Below are 12,523 nucleotides of genomic sequence, written 5' to 3'. Positions count from 1 at the left end.
GCATAGAAAATATAGTAAATTAATATATACTAAACTAGTCCGATGATTCCCAACATCTTGCATGGCCTGAACTGCCTGAATCAAACTCATGTTGAAAGACAGTCCACTCTCCTCCTCACTTCCTAAAGTGATGGCATTTTTCTCCAGGCAGTGGCAAAGTCTCATAAGATAGGAGTCTCTTTTTCAGGACTTCCTTTTTCCTGACCATACAGGTCTCTTTGCTGTAAAAAATTGGGACACTTTTAGAACCAACGTGTGGCAAAGTCAGCTGTAGTGTAGGGTTTTTGACTACCATTTGATGTGGGATGGGGAAATCTGCTCAGAAATTTACATAAAATTAATGAAATACGTAGTTGGCAAAAAATGTGCCCCTGAATTTCTGAATTCAAAGAAATTCTGAAAATGTGGCAAAAGGCAGGATAGACATCAGTTTTCCATGTAGAATGCTTATGAGGGTGCTACTCTCATGTATTTCAAAGAGGAAAACAAGGAAAACTTTCTCAAATTCAAAAGAGGCTAAATGTGAGTTCCTTCTTGTTCCTTCACTGCAGCCCATAAAGGAGGCACTTTTATGCCAAGAATAAGAGTTAATGAGGTGGAAAATAGTGGGGCATAAAAGGGAGAGTAATTATGAATTACAGAGTGAAAACAGAGACTGGAAGGAGGATGAAAGCCATTTAGGGAAGGGCAAATTACGTTATAGGTATGGGAAGGGTAGTGAAAAAGGCATAATAGATCCCCAGAGATAATTATTAAGGAAGTTTTTGGGGGTGCTGTGGGGTGACAAAAGTGAATGGAAAAGCCTGCAATAATTGTCTCACACACACACACACACACACACACACACACACACACACACACACTTGGTGTTTCTCTTGGTAAAGAGGCTCCGGATATATGACAAGGAAGATTTCAACACTTGCTTACAGGGAGATCAATGGAGCCCTATTTAAGCTGATAATAAAACAATAACTATGTCCAAAATAATGGCTCAGACTAAGGTTACCTTCTCCCCTTGTCCAGCTTTCAGGAAGAATGGCCCTTGCTGGCTACCCTGCTGCTGCTCCCTCATAGGGACTACCCAGAGAGCCGCTTCTAGGAAACAGGTGCAGTGCCCTAAGAAGGATGGAGCCCTTCACCCAGCTTGTTAGAAATGGAAGTTGGCTGTCATGGAGGACTGCTGACGATGTGGCTGGCTGCCTTTTAATAACAGAATCACAGAAATAATTAAAATCACTGAATTCTATGGCTAGAAGTTACCCACGAGATCATCTGGATCAACAGTATTGTTTTATAGATGAGGAACAAAGGCCCAGAGAAGGTAACTGATTTGACTCAAGCAGAGTGGTTAATTAGTGGCAGAGTCAAGATTAGAACCTAGGTCTCCTGACTCTAGTGAAGTAATAAAAATAATGGTAAGCAGCATAACCTTTGCATAACACTGTGTATTTTTTCCTCCTGTATGAACATACATTATTCATGTGATCTTCAATAGCCCAACCAACTACAAAGAATTGAGTATGAAATGTACTGAGGTACAGAGGGCCTTAGCAATATCTTACTGAAGAAAATGGATCTCGAAGAACTCCAGTGATTTTCCAAAGTGATGAAGGACTTTATCTTACCCACTCAAGAGACCTTGCCTCATGCAGCTCCACATTACTGGAGTCTAGAGAGTTGGAGGCTCAAATTTCTTAATCTGAACACCCTCTGAGGGTCTGTGTGCTAAAGGATTTAGTAGTCCCCATTTTTAAAAAGTTCTTCTTTCTACTTTTCTGTATGTTTTCTTTCATGACATAATTGAAAAATAAAATAAAAAGCCAAGGGACCATAAGGAAGGAGCAGCCACCTGCTCACACAGTGAGAGGCCAAGCAACTCCATCACAGGCAGTAAATACTGTATCATTAAGTTGATGAGAGGTCTCTGGTAAATTAGGTCAGAGACTTAGTTTTGAGGGGGATTTTTTTTCCAGTGTGGCCAACCAACACTCCTACATGACTCCTAATTCAACAGCCAACAAAAATTTAAACACTTACTGTATATACCCATTTTCACTAGGTGGTAGATGCACAACTCCTACTTGACCTGATGGAAAGAGCATTTGTTGGGCAAACACTAGATACCATGCAGGGTTCTAGAGTCTTAGGCATTAGAGTGAATAGATGGCAACAACAAATTCCAAAGTGTCAGGGACTTTAAGAACAAGGTTCTTTATTTCTCACCTAGTAGTCCTGGGTAGTGTTCCTCAGCACTTTACTTAGGATGCCAGGACAACAGCAGCTCATCCATCTTTAATTATGGCTTCCAAGCTTTCTGTTGGCATCTCCAGCCAAGTCAGATGGAAAGAAGTCAGAACATAGAGGAACACACATGAGGGGCTATGGGCCAGGCCTAAGGGTGCACAAATCACTTCTGCTCACATTCCCATGGAAGGAAACTGCTCCTCACAAGGCTACACCTAAACAGCAAAATGGCCAGAAAATGTAGTCTAGCTATGTACCCAAAAATAAGAAAAGAAAAACAGATTTTGGTAGACAGCTAGAAATCTCTTCCATGCCATGTATTATATCCATAATTCTCATAAAAAACCCCAAAGGTAGATATAATGATATCCACTGGATTAAGTAAGTTTCATGGGGGTTAGTTGACTTGTCTATGGTCACATAACTGGCAATGATAAAGGTATGTTTTTAACTCAGTCCTGTCTGGCTCCCAGGTCCACACTGCCTCTCATACGTGTGCATGAACTAAGATAAATACAAGTCAGCATAGCCTTAGAAAAAGGTCATTAGTGAGAATACCCATGTAGAGCATTTAACACTATGCCTGCTACACAAGTGTGTAATAAAGGTTAATTATTTCACCATCATTATTATTGCTGCAGCCTTGAGTTACACAGCTCAAACTTACACATGCCCCAAACCTACAGATAATTTATCCTGGCTTGTGTGTCAGAAGTATCACCTACCTTCCCATATCCCTTTCTTTGGCCTCTGCTGAAGCTGGAGGACTACAGCTAAGCCAAGTGACCCAAGTGATCCCTTCCCCTTCTTCTCTACACACAGTCTCCACTTCCTTATACCTTCACAATCCCTAATCTTCTATCACTTAGAACTTAATTAAATTCCCATTTGAACAATTTCTGAGAGGCATACACAGAGGAATAAAAGAGTTGTCTACTTTTTGTAACTTCTAGCTCTAATATCATTCTACCTCTAGAAATCTCTTTCCCTTTCCCTCTTGCTCTTTCTCCTCCATTCTCTTTTTATCATCTTCTCAATACTAATGGCTTTCCCAAACAACAGTCTTCATGGCTCCCAAGCAAAAGTACTAGCTATCCTCCTGTATTCATGCAGAGATAAACTCCTAGGGCATCACTTTTTACTCCACCTTTGTCTCCATAAGCCATTACATTTTTATTTTCTTGAACATTATATACATAACCTTGGATTTTCTCCAAAATTTTTAAGCCATTGGGACACTTAATTGTTTGCAAAAAGAGGACTCATAACCCACATCAAACCACTCCTTAGTCATCACATGACTGTTAATAACTACTGGTATACCTGAAATTGCAAATAATCATAATTACAATAATGATGGTGGGAAATGAAACAACATTTGCAAGAAACACTGAAAAAAGTAAATTAGAGGACTCAGGATCTGTTAAATGTTGAAGAAGAGTTAGAGGTAACCCCAATATTTAAAGCTTGGGTTGGTCTGGTGAACCAATAGGGATGACAGATACAGGTATTGGCTGGCATTATTAATTGGGGAAGAGAAGACAGTTGAGGGAAGAAAATAATAAAATTGTTCTAGACTAGATGCCTAGTCTAGAAGTGTATACTGAACATGTAGTATAATATGGCTTTGGTAGTTGCAGACATGAACTTTGGTCTAAGAGAGAAACATATCCCAATAACCTGTGAAGTATCAGCAGAGAGGTTATAACAGGGAAACCTCGAGGGATACCAAGACAGAGCTTCAGAGATGCTGACACTGACAGGGCATGAGAGAAAATATGGTATATGAGGACAAAGAATAAAATGTATTAAATCTCTACTCTGTACTCTGCTCTTCATTGCTCTAATTTTGGGCATCCTTCCCACACTTTGCTCCACTTCTATTGACTTTGCACTCCCAACGTCTCATGCATGTTGATTCTCTCCAACTAAATTATTAATTCTCGGGAGACAGAGATGCTGTTTTTTTTTTTTTTACTGTCTTACACGCTCTACACTTACACAGAGAGAATGTACTAAAAAAGTACTTATATGATTCACTGCTCGAGACTTTATCTGTGAAAGGTGAATTTCCACGTTTATATATTGCCTTACAATGTAGCATGGAGGAATGGAGTAGTATTTAGTTGTTTTATAGGCATATCATTCCCAAAAGGATTTCTACTCTCCTGGATTTTAAAACAACAGAATTCTCTGAAGTGGAAATAGTTTTCCAACTCACTGTAAATATGGCCTACCTGATTTCTGCCATCCTTTTGAGGCCCCATGAGCATATCCAAGGTCAACTTTATTTACTGGCTCCGTGGTAGTGGGGAAATTACTGGACCTCTGTATGCTTCTTCTTCCTCTTGTTGGGATGAATAAGCAATTTAATAAATGTGAAGCACAGAAAAATTGGCAAATAAGTGCATAATAAATGTTAGCTATTATGACTGTGATTTTTAGTCCCTTTCCTCATCTGCTAAGGGAAGTGAGGGAAATACATTACTCCAAAATATAATTACTCAACATTTTAAATTAAGACAAAACTAAAAATGGATACAATACTTTGCTGCTGATGTATTTGAAAGTGAGCTGAATTCAATTGTCTCAGATAAAGTCACGGAGAGGATTCTTTTTATTTGTCTCATTTTGGGGACATCCTTAGAGAATCTTTAGCAAAGACTCACCTTGTCCAGGAGAAAAAAGCAGATGCAAAATTTCAGGAAAGGAAGGGGAGAGGAACCCTTTGGCAATGGCCTTACCACACATTGACTGCAAGTCCCATTCTATATTGATCCTCTCCCAAAAGGAACAATAGGATTTTCAGGTTATGACTTCAGTGACAGAGGCATCCTTATTGGGATGCCTTTGTGCACTGTCTATTCTCCTCTGATGGCCAATAGACCAGGATGGTGGGTCTCACTGTGGAAAAAACTCAGGGTGGCATTTAGGGTAATGCTACATATTGCCTGGTTTAAGAATCTAATCTTTAAATGGAGTTAAGGGAACTGTTCCTAGGACATTTGCTAGCATCATTTTCTCCAGCACAGTGGCTGGCTAGCTTATTATTTCCCACCTTCAGAGGAATTCAGGTCTAAACTCCCCCAAGAAGGCAGGCTGTCAAGACGGCTCTCTGGCAGGCATGGTGATATCTGGAGTTGACCATGTAATGAACATTGTGCTTTCACACATACCATCTGATTAGTCTCTTTAACAGTCCTGTGTGGTAGTTATTATTCCCATTTTACAAACAAGGGAACTGAAGCTCAGTGAGACTCCTTAACTTGTCCGTATACAACTAATAAGAAATAGAGGCAGGATTCAAACTCAGGTCTCTATGGTAGTCTCTGGATCTGATCTTCAGGGTATTCTAAATGAGAGCTTTAATTGTGTGTTTGGAGAGCATTATGAAATTTTCTGAAATGTGTTTTCATTAGAATTTTCACCTGTCCTGTTCTGTACTTTTTTTAATTATATAGCACAGTTCCAGAAGACTATAGAGAGTAGATGAGTAGACATAGGATATAAATACAGAAAACAAATGTGTGTGTGTAAAAAATATATTTTTTACACACACACACATATATATGTATATGTGTGTGCATGTTTTATTATGTATAACCATATACATTTACTTCATATATAAGTATAATGTATGTACTATATATAAAAGTATATTATTCATACATCTGCAGCTATATTCAAATACAACATGCCAACAATCCATTTTCTTTTTTCCACCAACACAGATATAACCCATCAGATAAAGATAGCACTCAGTTAAAAGAAAGCCTAGAATACTAGACTTACTTACAGATGATTTCTAAATCAGGACCCACTTTATTCATCTTTTAGATCCCCAGCACCTAGCCTAGTCCCTTAAACACAAAAGCTGCTTAATCAAAATCTGTTGAACATTTGTTGAATTCATTCTTAACTCCTTTAAATATTCACTCCAAGGTTTTGCTAAACAAGAAGCTTCCTTCCTGTGCTAATACACAATTTGATTTGTAAATACTCTGTTTACTCCAAGTTTTCAAGAACACAGCTTTATTGCACAAGAGCCAAGGTAGAAAATCTTTTATAATCTTTAAAAGGTAATTCATTCATTCAGCAAACATTTGGTTGGGAGCAGAAATACTAAAATAAAAGGCAGTGTCATTGTCCTCTTTGCCTAGTGAAGGAGATAAACCAGTGCAAACCCAACACAGTATGTAAGGGCTATTACAGAGTATATATGTATGAATCCTAGACCACAAGGACTCAGGGAAAGAAAACTGTCAACTGAATTTAGTCTGAGGTTATTAAAAACAGAAGAAATTTGATTTGGTGAATATTAAAAATACTTTAGTGCAATTGAGTTCCCTAATGTGCTTAGTTAAGGAGGGGTACTTTGGATATATTAGAGGAAAATGCTCTGTGAAAAGTCAGGAGAGGAGGGAAAAGATGAGGAAGATCCAACTGGAAAATATCTCCTATGTTGGGGAGAGGAAAAAAAACAGCAAAGGAGGCTCTATTGGTATCTGATTTATTGTTATGGGATGTAACCAGAATGTAATAGATGTCATTGACATTCTAGTGAGACTTATAACTTTTGGTGACCGTTTTTAGTTCTTCCTTATCCTGTAAAACCAGAGCAACTCTGCTCTGAATCAGACAGTCCCAGAATTTGGCAAATGAGTATCAGGTGAAATGGTGGACAAATTAATACCTGTCTACAATAGTTTGAAATTTTATGCTAGACCTAGCTGAATTCTACATGCTCATTCAGTCCCTAAAGTCCTTCCTACTGAATACCCCACCCCACCCCCTCCATCAAGTGTACCTGCATATAAAAACCACTCCATTGACCAGAAGAATGTAATACTGGAGTAGAATTTGTGGCTCGGAAATTCACTCCAGAGAGAATGCCCTGAAAACCCCCAGTATCTCATGCAAGCACATCTCCCCTTCCTTTAAGGAAACATGGAATTTCACTCACAGAAGAGACCTTAAAAGTCATCCTCTCCAACCCCCATAGAGTCATACTAGTCATCTCCCATGTTTTCTCCTCTATGGGTGTTTGCTGACTCAAGGACTTCGTCTTGGAGCTCTGCTGAAGGAGCTGGGAAATACCTTTAGCTGGAGCTAAAGACATCCAGAAGCTATTAGTACAGCAGACTAAATACATGTATGTGTCCCTTAAATGATGTGTATTAAATGTAAAAATCCCTGGGACAAAAGCCTAACTCACAGACCAGCTAGCCTTGGTTGCCATTTACCCAGTTTGGTCATGCTGCCTACAGAAAAGGGGTGAAAGAATACTTAAGACAATTGTCATCTCCTTCACAGTTTTGCAGATGCCCATTTCCGGACCTGAAGACTATTTTTCCTCCATCTACCCATCCATCCTTTTAACATTTATTGAGTCCCTATTACATGCAAACTTGCCACTAGATGCTAGAGACAGATGAATAAGATAGGATCAGAAATTCAAAGCCAAGTCAGGGAATTAGACAATGACCACACCTCCCGACCAAAAAAAAAAAAAAAAAAAAAAAAAAAAAAAAGGCAATGACAAAACAATACATTTCCTTTAACTGAGAAATCAAAGAAGTCTTGTGAGAACTAGAAGGTAGGAAAACTTCAGTGAGAGAGAAAAAGGAGGCTTTCCAAAGGAGATACAGAGTTTTGAAAATCAAGTGACTCATTCCTCTTGAGCTGATTTAATTGAACTCCTCTATCAAGCTTTTCACATCCATCCACTTGTGTGATGTGGAGAAAGGTCTGCTGGAGTGTTACTACCATTCTTCTAAAGAGTCTAGCAGTCAAAACCAGAACCACCCCCTAATACTGGAGGTATTAGAAATTAGAGGCTCAGGCCCCACTCAAGGTCTTTCCATGGAGAAGCATTTGCACAAGATCCCCAGATAATTCTTATGTGCATGAACAACTGAGATGCACTATCCTAGAAGATGAGTGGAGCCTCATCTCGGGAAGTAAGCTTTCCACAGGGTCTCAGGATCTCTCACCCAAAAAGGCCTGCATTCAATGTCTGCATTGAACATATCCTAAACTTTTTGATCCCAGAATCTCTTTAAACTCTTAACAGTTTTTAAAGACAGCAAATAGATTTTGTTTATGTGGGTTATAGCTACCAATATTTACCATACTAGAAGTTAAAACTGGGAAACGTTTTATTTGACAGTCCATTCTAAAACAATAATAAATTCCTACATGTTAACATAAATAATCGTTGTTATACAAAACAACCATCTTTTCAAACAAATATTAGTGAGTAGAGTACCATGGTCTTACATATTTGCAAACATTTTTAACATCTGGCTTAACAGAAGACAGATGGAGTCTCATATCTGCTTCTGCATTATAGTGGTTGCCATAATACACATTGGGTAACCCCTGGACTCCACTGTGTCCTCAAAGAGTGAAAGTGGAAAAATTTTTATTTTAGAATTATTATGAAAATAGTTTTGACCATACAGACCACGAGACCACACTTTGAGAACAGCTAATCTATTACATTCTTAGAGCTCCCCTGTCTTCACAAAACTTTACCTGTTGCCCCTAAGAAAATGCCGTATCTGTAACTGTGCCAACTGCAATGATTTGTCACAATTGCAAAGAAAATTCTTAACTGCATCTACTGAGACAAAGAATGGTTTCTTAATTCTATAAGTTCTTTGGATGTAAAGATTCCACATCCTCCCTTCAAAGACAAGTTTAATGATCCTCACAATTGTGTATTATCTTAGCCAAGCCAGGCAAGTTTTGTTAAACCTCACTGGAGATAGCATTGGCTGTTTTCACTCTACTTTACATAGGTATATTAAAAATGAAGGGAGGCTATGCATAATAAAAAATACTGTCAATTATCAATAGTAAATAAATGTTCATTATATATTTTCCACAGCAGCTCTTGGTACACATTTAACATCTGAAATGTTGTGAGTTTTTGTTTAAATTTTCTTACTTATGAAAAACTACCTGCTGCCTTCTCTGTTTTATTCCTGCTTCCATGTTCTATCTCTGGTTTATCTTGCTAATATTTTGCCTCATTATCTCTCATTATCTCGTGCTCCAAGAACCTTACTTGTCTAATTTATTGTCTCAGTAGCCAAGGGAAAATTGGTCCTACTTGCTCCTGAAGCAGACTAAGACAAAATTCACAGATCTAAAGGAGACCTTAATGATCATCTAGTCCAGCAATTCTCCATCTTTCATGTATAAGAGAATCACCATTGCTTGGAGAATTAAAAGGAAAAGAAAAAGAAAAAACCAGACACACACACACACACACACAATGCCATAGTCCCACCCCAGATTAAATAAATCCAGCTTTCTAGGGTGGACTCAGACTCTGGTCCACCAAAAGATTCTACCATGTGGCCAGAGTTGAGAAACTCTGATATAGTCCAACTCTTCCTTTTACAGATAGGAGGCCGGGATGGCCAAAACGGAAAAGATCCTTACTTAGAATCACCAGGGAAGAACTAGGATTTGAACACCACCTTCTGGGCAAACAGGACAAGACTCTTCTATTAGTTCATTTAATTCAGAGTTCTCAAAAACAAACAGTTTACTCCCCTTCCTTTGCATGGAAGTCATTTTTCAAATAACTTTATTAATGTATGTTTATACACAATAAAATAGATGCACCTGTTTTAATTTTAAAGTTTAACAAGTTAGATAAGTATATACACTCATGTTAACTACTTCCCCAATCTTGAATAGGACATTTCCGTAACTTCCCAGGAAGTTTCCCCTTGCCTCTACCCTGTCAGCAATCTCCTTCCCAGGCCCCAAGTGACAATTACTCCAATTTCTGCCACTGTAGATTAGTTTTGCCCGTTTTAGAGCCTCATACAAATAGAATTATACAGTATGCACTCTTTTATTCAGCATAATTGTTTAAAGATTCAACCATGTTGTAGCCACAGTTTGTTCCATTTTATTAGTGAGCAGTATTTCATCACATGGATATTCCATAGTTCATCCATTGGGTTGTTCCCAGTTTGGGGCTATTACAAATAAAATGTATAAAATACCTTTGGGAAGGCATACATTTTTATTTACCTAGAGTAAATACACAGGAATGGAAATCCTGGGCTTAGAGTGGCCTGGGAGGCAAAATGTGTAAAACAAAGTGTTCCAGGGTGGCTCAGTTGGTTAAGCAGTCCACTCTTGGTTTTGGCTCAGGCCATGATCTCACCATGCTGAGATCAAGTCCCATGTCAGGCTCTGTGCTCACAACCTGGGGCCTGCTTGGGATTCTCTCTCTCTCTCTCTCTCTCTGCCCCTCCTCTGTTCTCTCTCTCAGTCAGTAAATAAACCCTAAAAAAAGTGTTGTAGCCCTGCAATCAGTCAGAGGTAGCCTAGCATACCTGCATATTAGTGGGGCTGTTTATTAACATGGAGGTCAATGTACTTTACAGGTGTGTCAAAAGGATTAGAGAGAATGTATATAGAGTAGCTGATAAAGATACCGAATAAATTATAATAAAAATAACTAGAGACAGAACTAGGCTGGACTGGAACAAGATCCCTGAATTTCTCAGTGATGTATTTTTCCACTGCTGCATACTGTTCACCTTCCCCCAACCCTCATCCAGCCAAAGGCTCTCCCTGCCCCTCTCCAACCCACACCCTCTCCTGTCTTTGAAGTTAAGGCTATAAAATATGAACTACCTTCTGAAATAATTTAGAAATGCTCTTTGGTTTGTTCATTCTAACAGTTTTTAGTTCTCTTTGAGGGACGGACAAATGGAAGGGAGGGAGAAAATCCAAATAAGGGAACTCTCAGCACATGAATTCAGACAAGGAGAAATATCTACCTTCTAGGCAATATCAGGCTGAGATATTATCATGTGTGGTCAACCAAATCTACTGAAAGCAGTAAGTGAACCTGCAAATCAGTTTTGGAAGATATGGCCCCATTTGGATTTATCTAGTTCTTCCTCCATGACTTACCCTTTCCCTGTGCAACTCTTTCACTCAACTCCCTTAAATGTTCAAATTAACATCTTTTTCCAGGTTTACCACCCCTTTCCTACTCCTCTTCATTCCTGTACCTCCCAGCACTCCTTCCACTTGCAGGACAGAGGAGCAAAATAAACCGCCAATAGCCAACATGTTCTATTACACACACACACACACACACACACACACACACACACACCACCTTTATCTATGTTCAACTGTAAAAATTGTGAATACTTAAGTTTACCAAGTGAATCATCAAAGATGCCATCATAGAATAAGAAGGCTATTTTTCTCCCACAAAATGTCTCCTTACTCACAGGGGCTTGTGAAACGTGACCCACCACCACTGAGTTGACAAGCTCCAGATGTCACCAGCTCCCCTCACTGAGATGGCTACTGTTCACAATCACACCTGTCCTGTAAGACTTTCTCCCTGCTCAGTCTTCCAGGTTTTGCCTGATCAAGAGCCTTTCTAGAGCTCTTCAGCTAAATCCTGGGCCAGCAGACAGTGCTTCTGCCTCAGCCAATTTGAATGCATGCTGCCTATGAGATTTCCTGAGACACTCTCAGCTGCTGCATTAAAACTGCATGAGCCTTCCTCTGAAGGCCTAATAATAGCACGTTTCATCTGTGAACCACTTTATAAACATTAAGTGATTAAGCCACCCTCTATCTTCTCAAGCTCTGGGCTTTGGCATAGTGGACTTCACTCTCTACTGCCCTCAAATTACTCCATCAAGAAAAACAAAAACCTGAGACCTGAAAGATCTTCTCTGGATATTTTAGGTAACAAAAGACCTTGGAGTAACAACCCTTACTTGGGTAATGATATGGAGAAGAGAGGGATTTAAAGCCACGCTCCTTTGAGACTGAATTGAGGCTCTCATCTCCCAATGTTAGATTAGCAGAGAGAAGAACTTGACTCCATGGTCTAGAGCAAGATCTATAGCCCCATGGTGCCAAAGCCAGCCCACAATCTATTTTTATAAATAAAGTTTTATTGGGAGACAGTCATGCTCATTCATTTACTTATTATCTATGGCTACTTTTGCATTGCACTATCAATTGAGTAGTTGTGACAGAGATTAAATGACTCATAAAGCCAAAAAAATATTTACTATCTAGCCCTGTAGAAAACGCTTGCTGACCCCTGTAAGGTCTAAGGAACTCAGAGTTTGTTCTCATCCTGTATATTCCCTAAATATCTTTAATCAATTTTCTTTCCCTTTCTGGACCTCAGTTGCGATATCCACAGACTGAATAACCTCTAAACTAACTGAGCCATCACCTTGGGCTTATTCTCTCATTGTTCTCCAAA

The 12,523-nt window shown here is 39.0% G+C and overlaps 1 protein-coding gene across 1 annotated transcript in view; it reads left to right on the top strand.

The window, feature by feature from the left end:
- Positions 1-12,523, top strand: part of FSHR (follicle stimulating hormone receptor) — a 179,081-nt gene that overhangs the window by 116,863 nt on the left and 49,695 nt on the right.

The sequence above is a fragment of the Prionailurus viverrinus genome, chromosome A3, assembly GCF_022837055.1.
Source record: "Prionailurus viverrinus isolate Anna chromosome A3, UM_Priviv_1.0, whole genome shotgun sequence".
NCBI lineage: Eukaryota > Metazoa > Chordata > Mammalia > Carnivora > Felidae > Prionailurus > Prionailurus viverrinus.
Note: the sequence above shows the minus strand (reverse complement) of the source record. Positions and strands in the feature narration are given on the sequence as shown.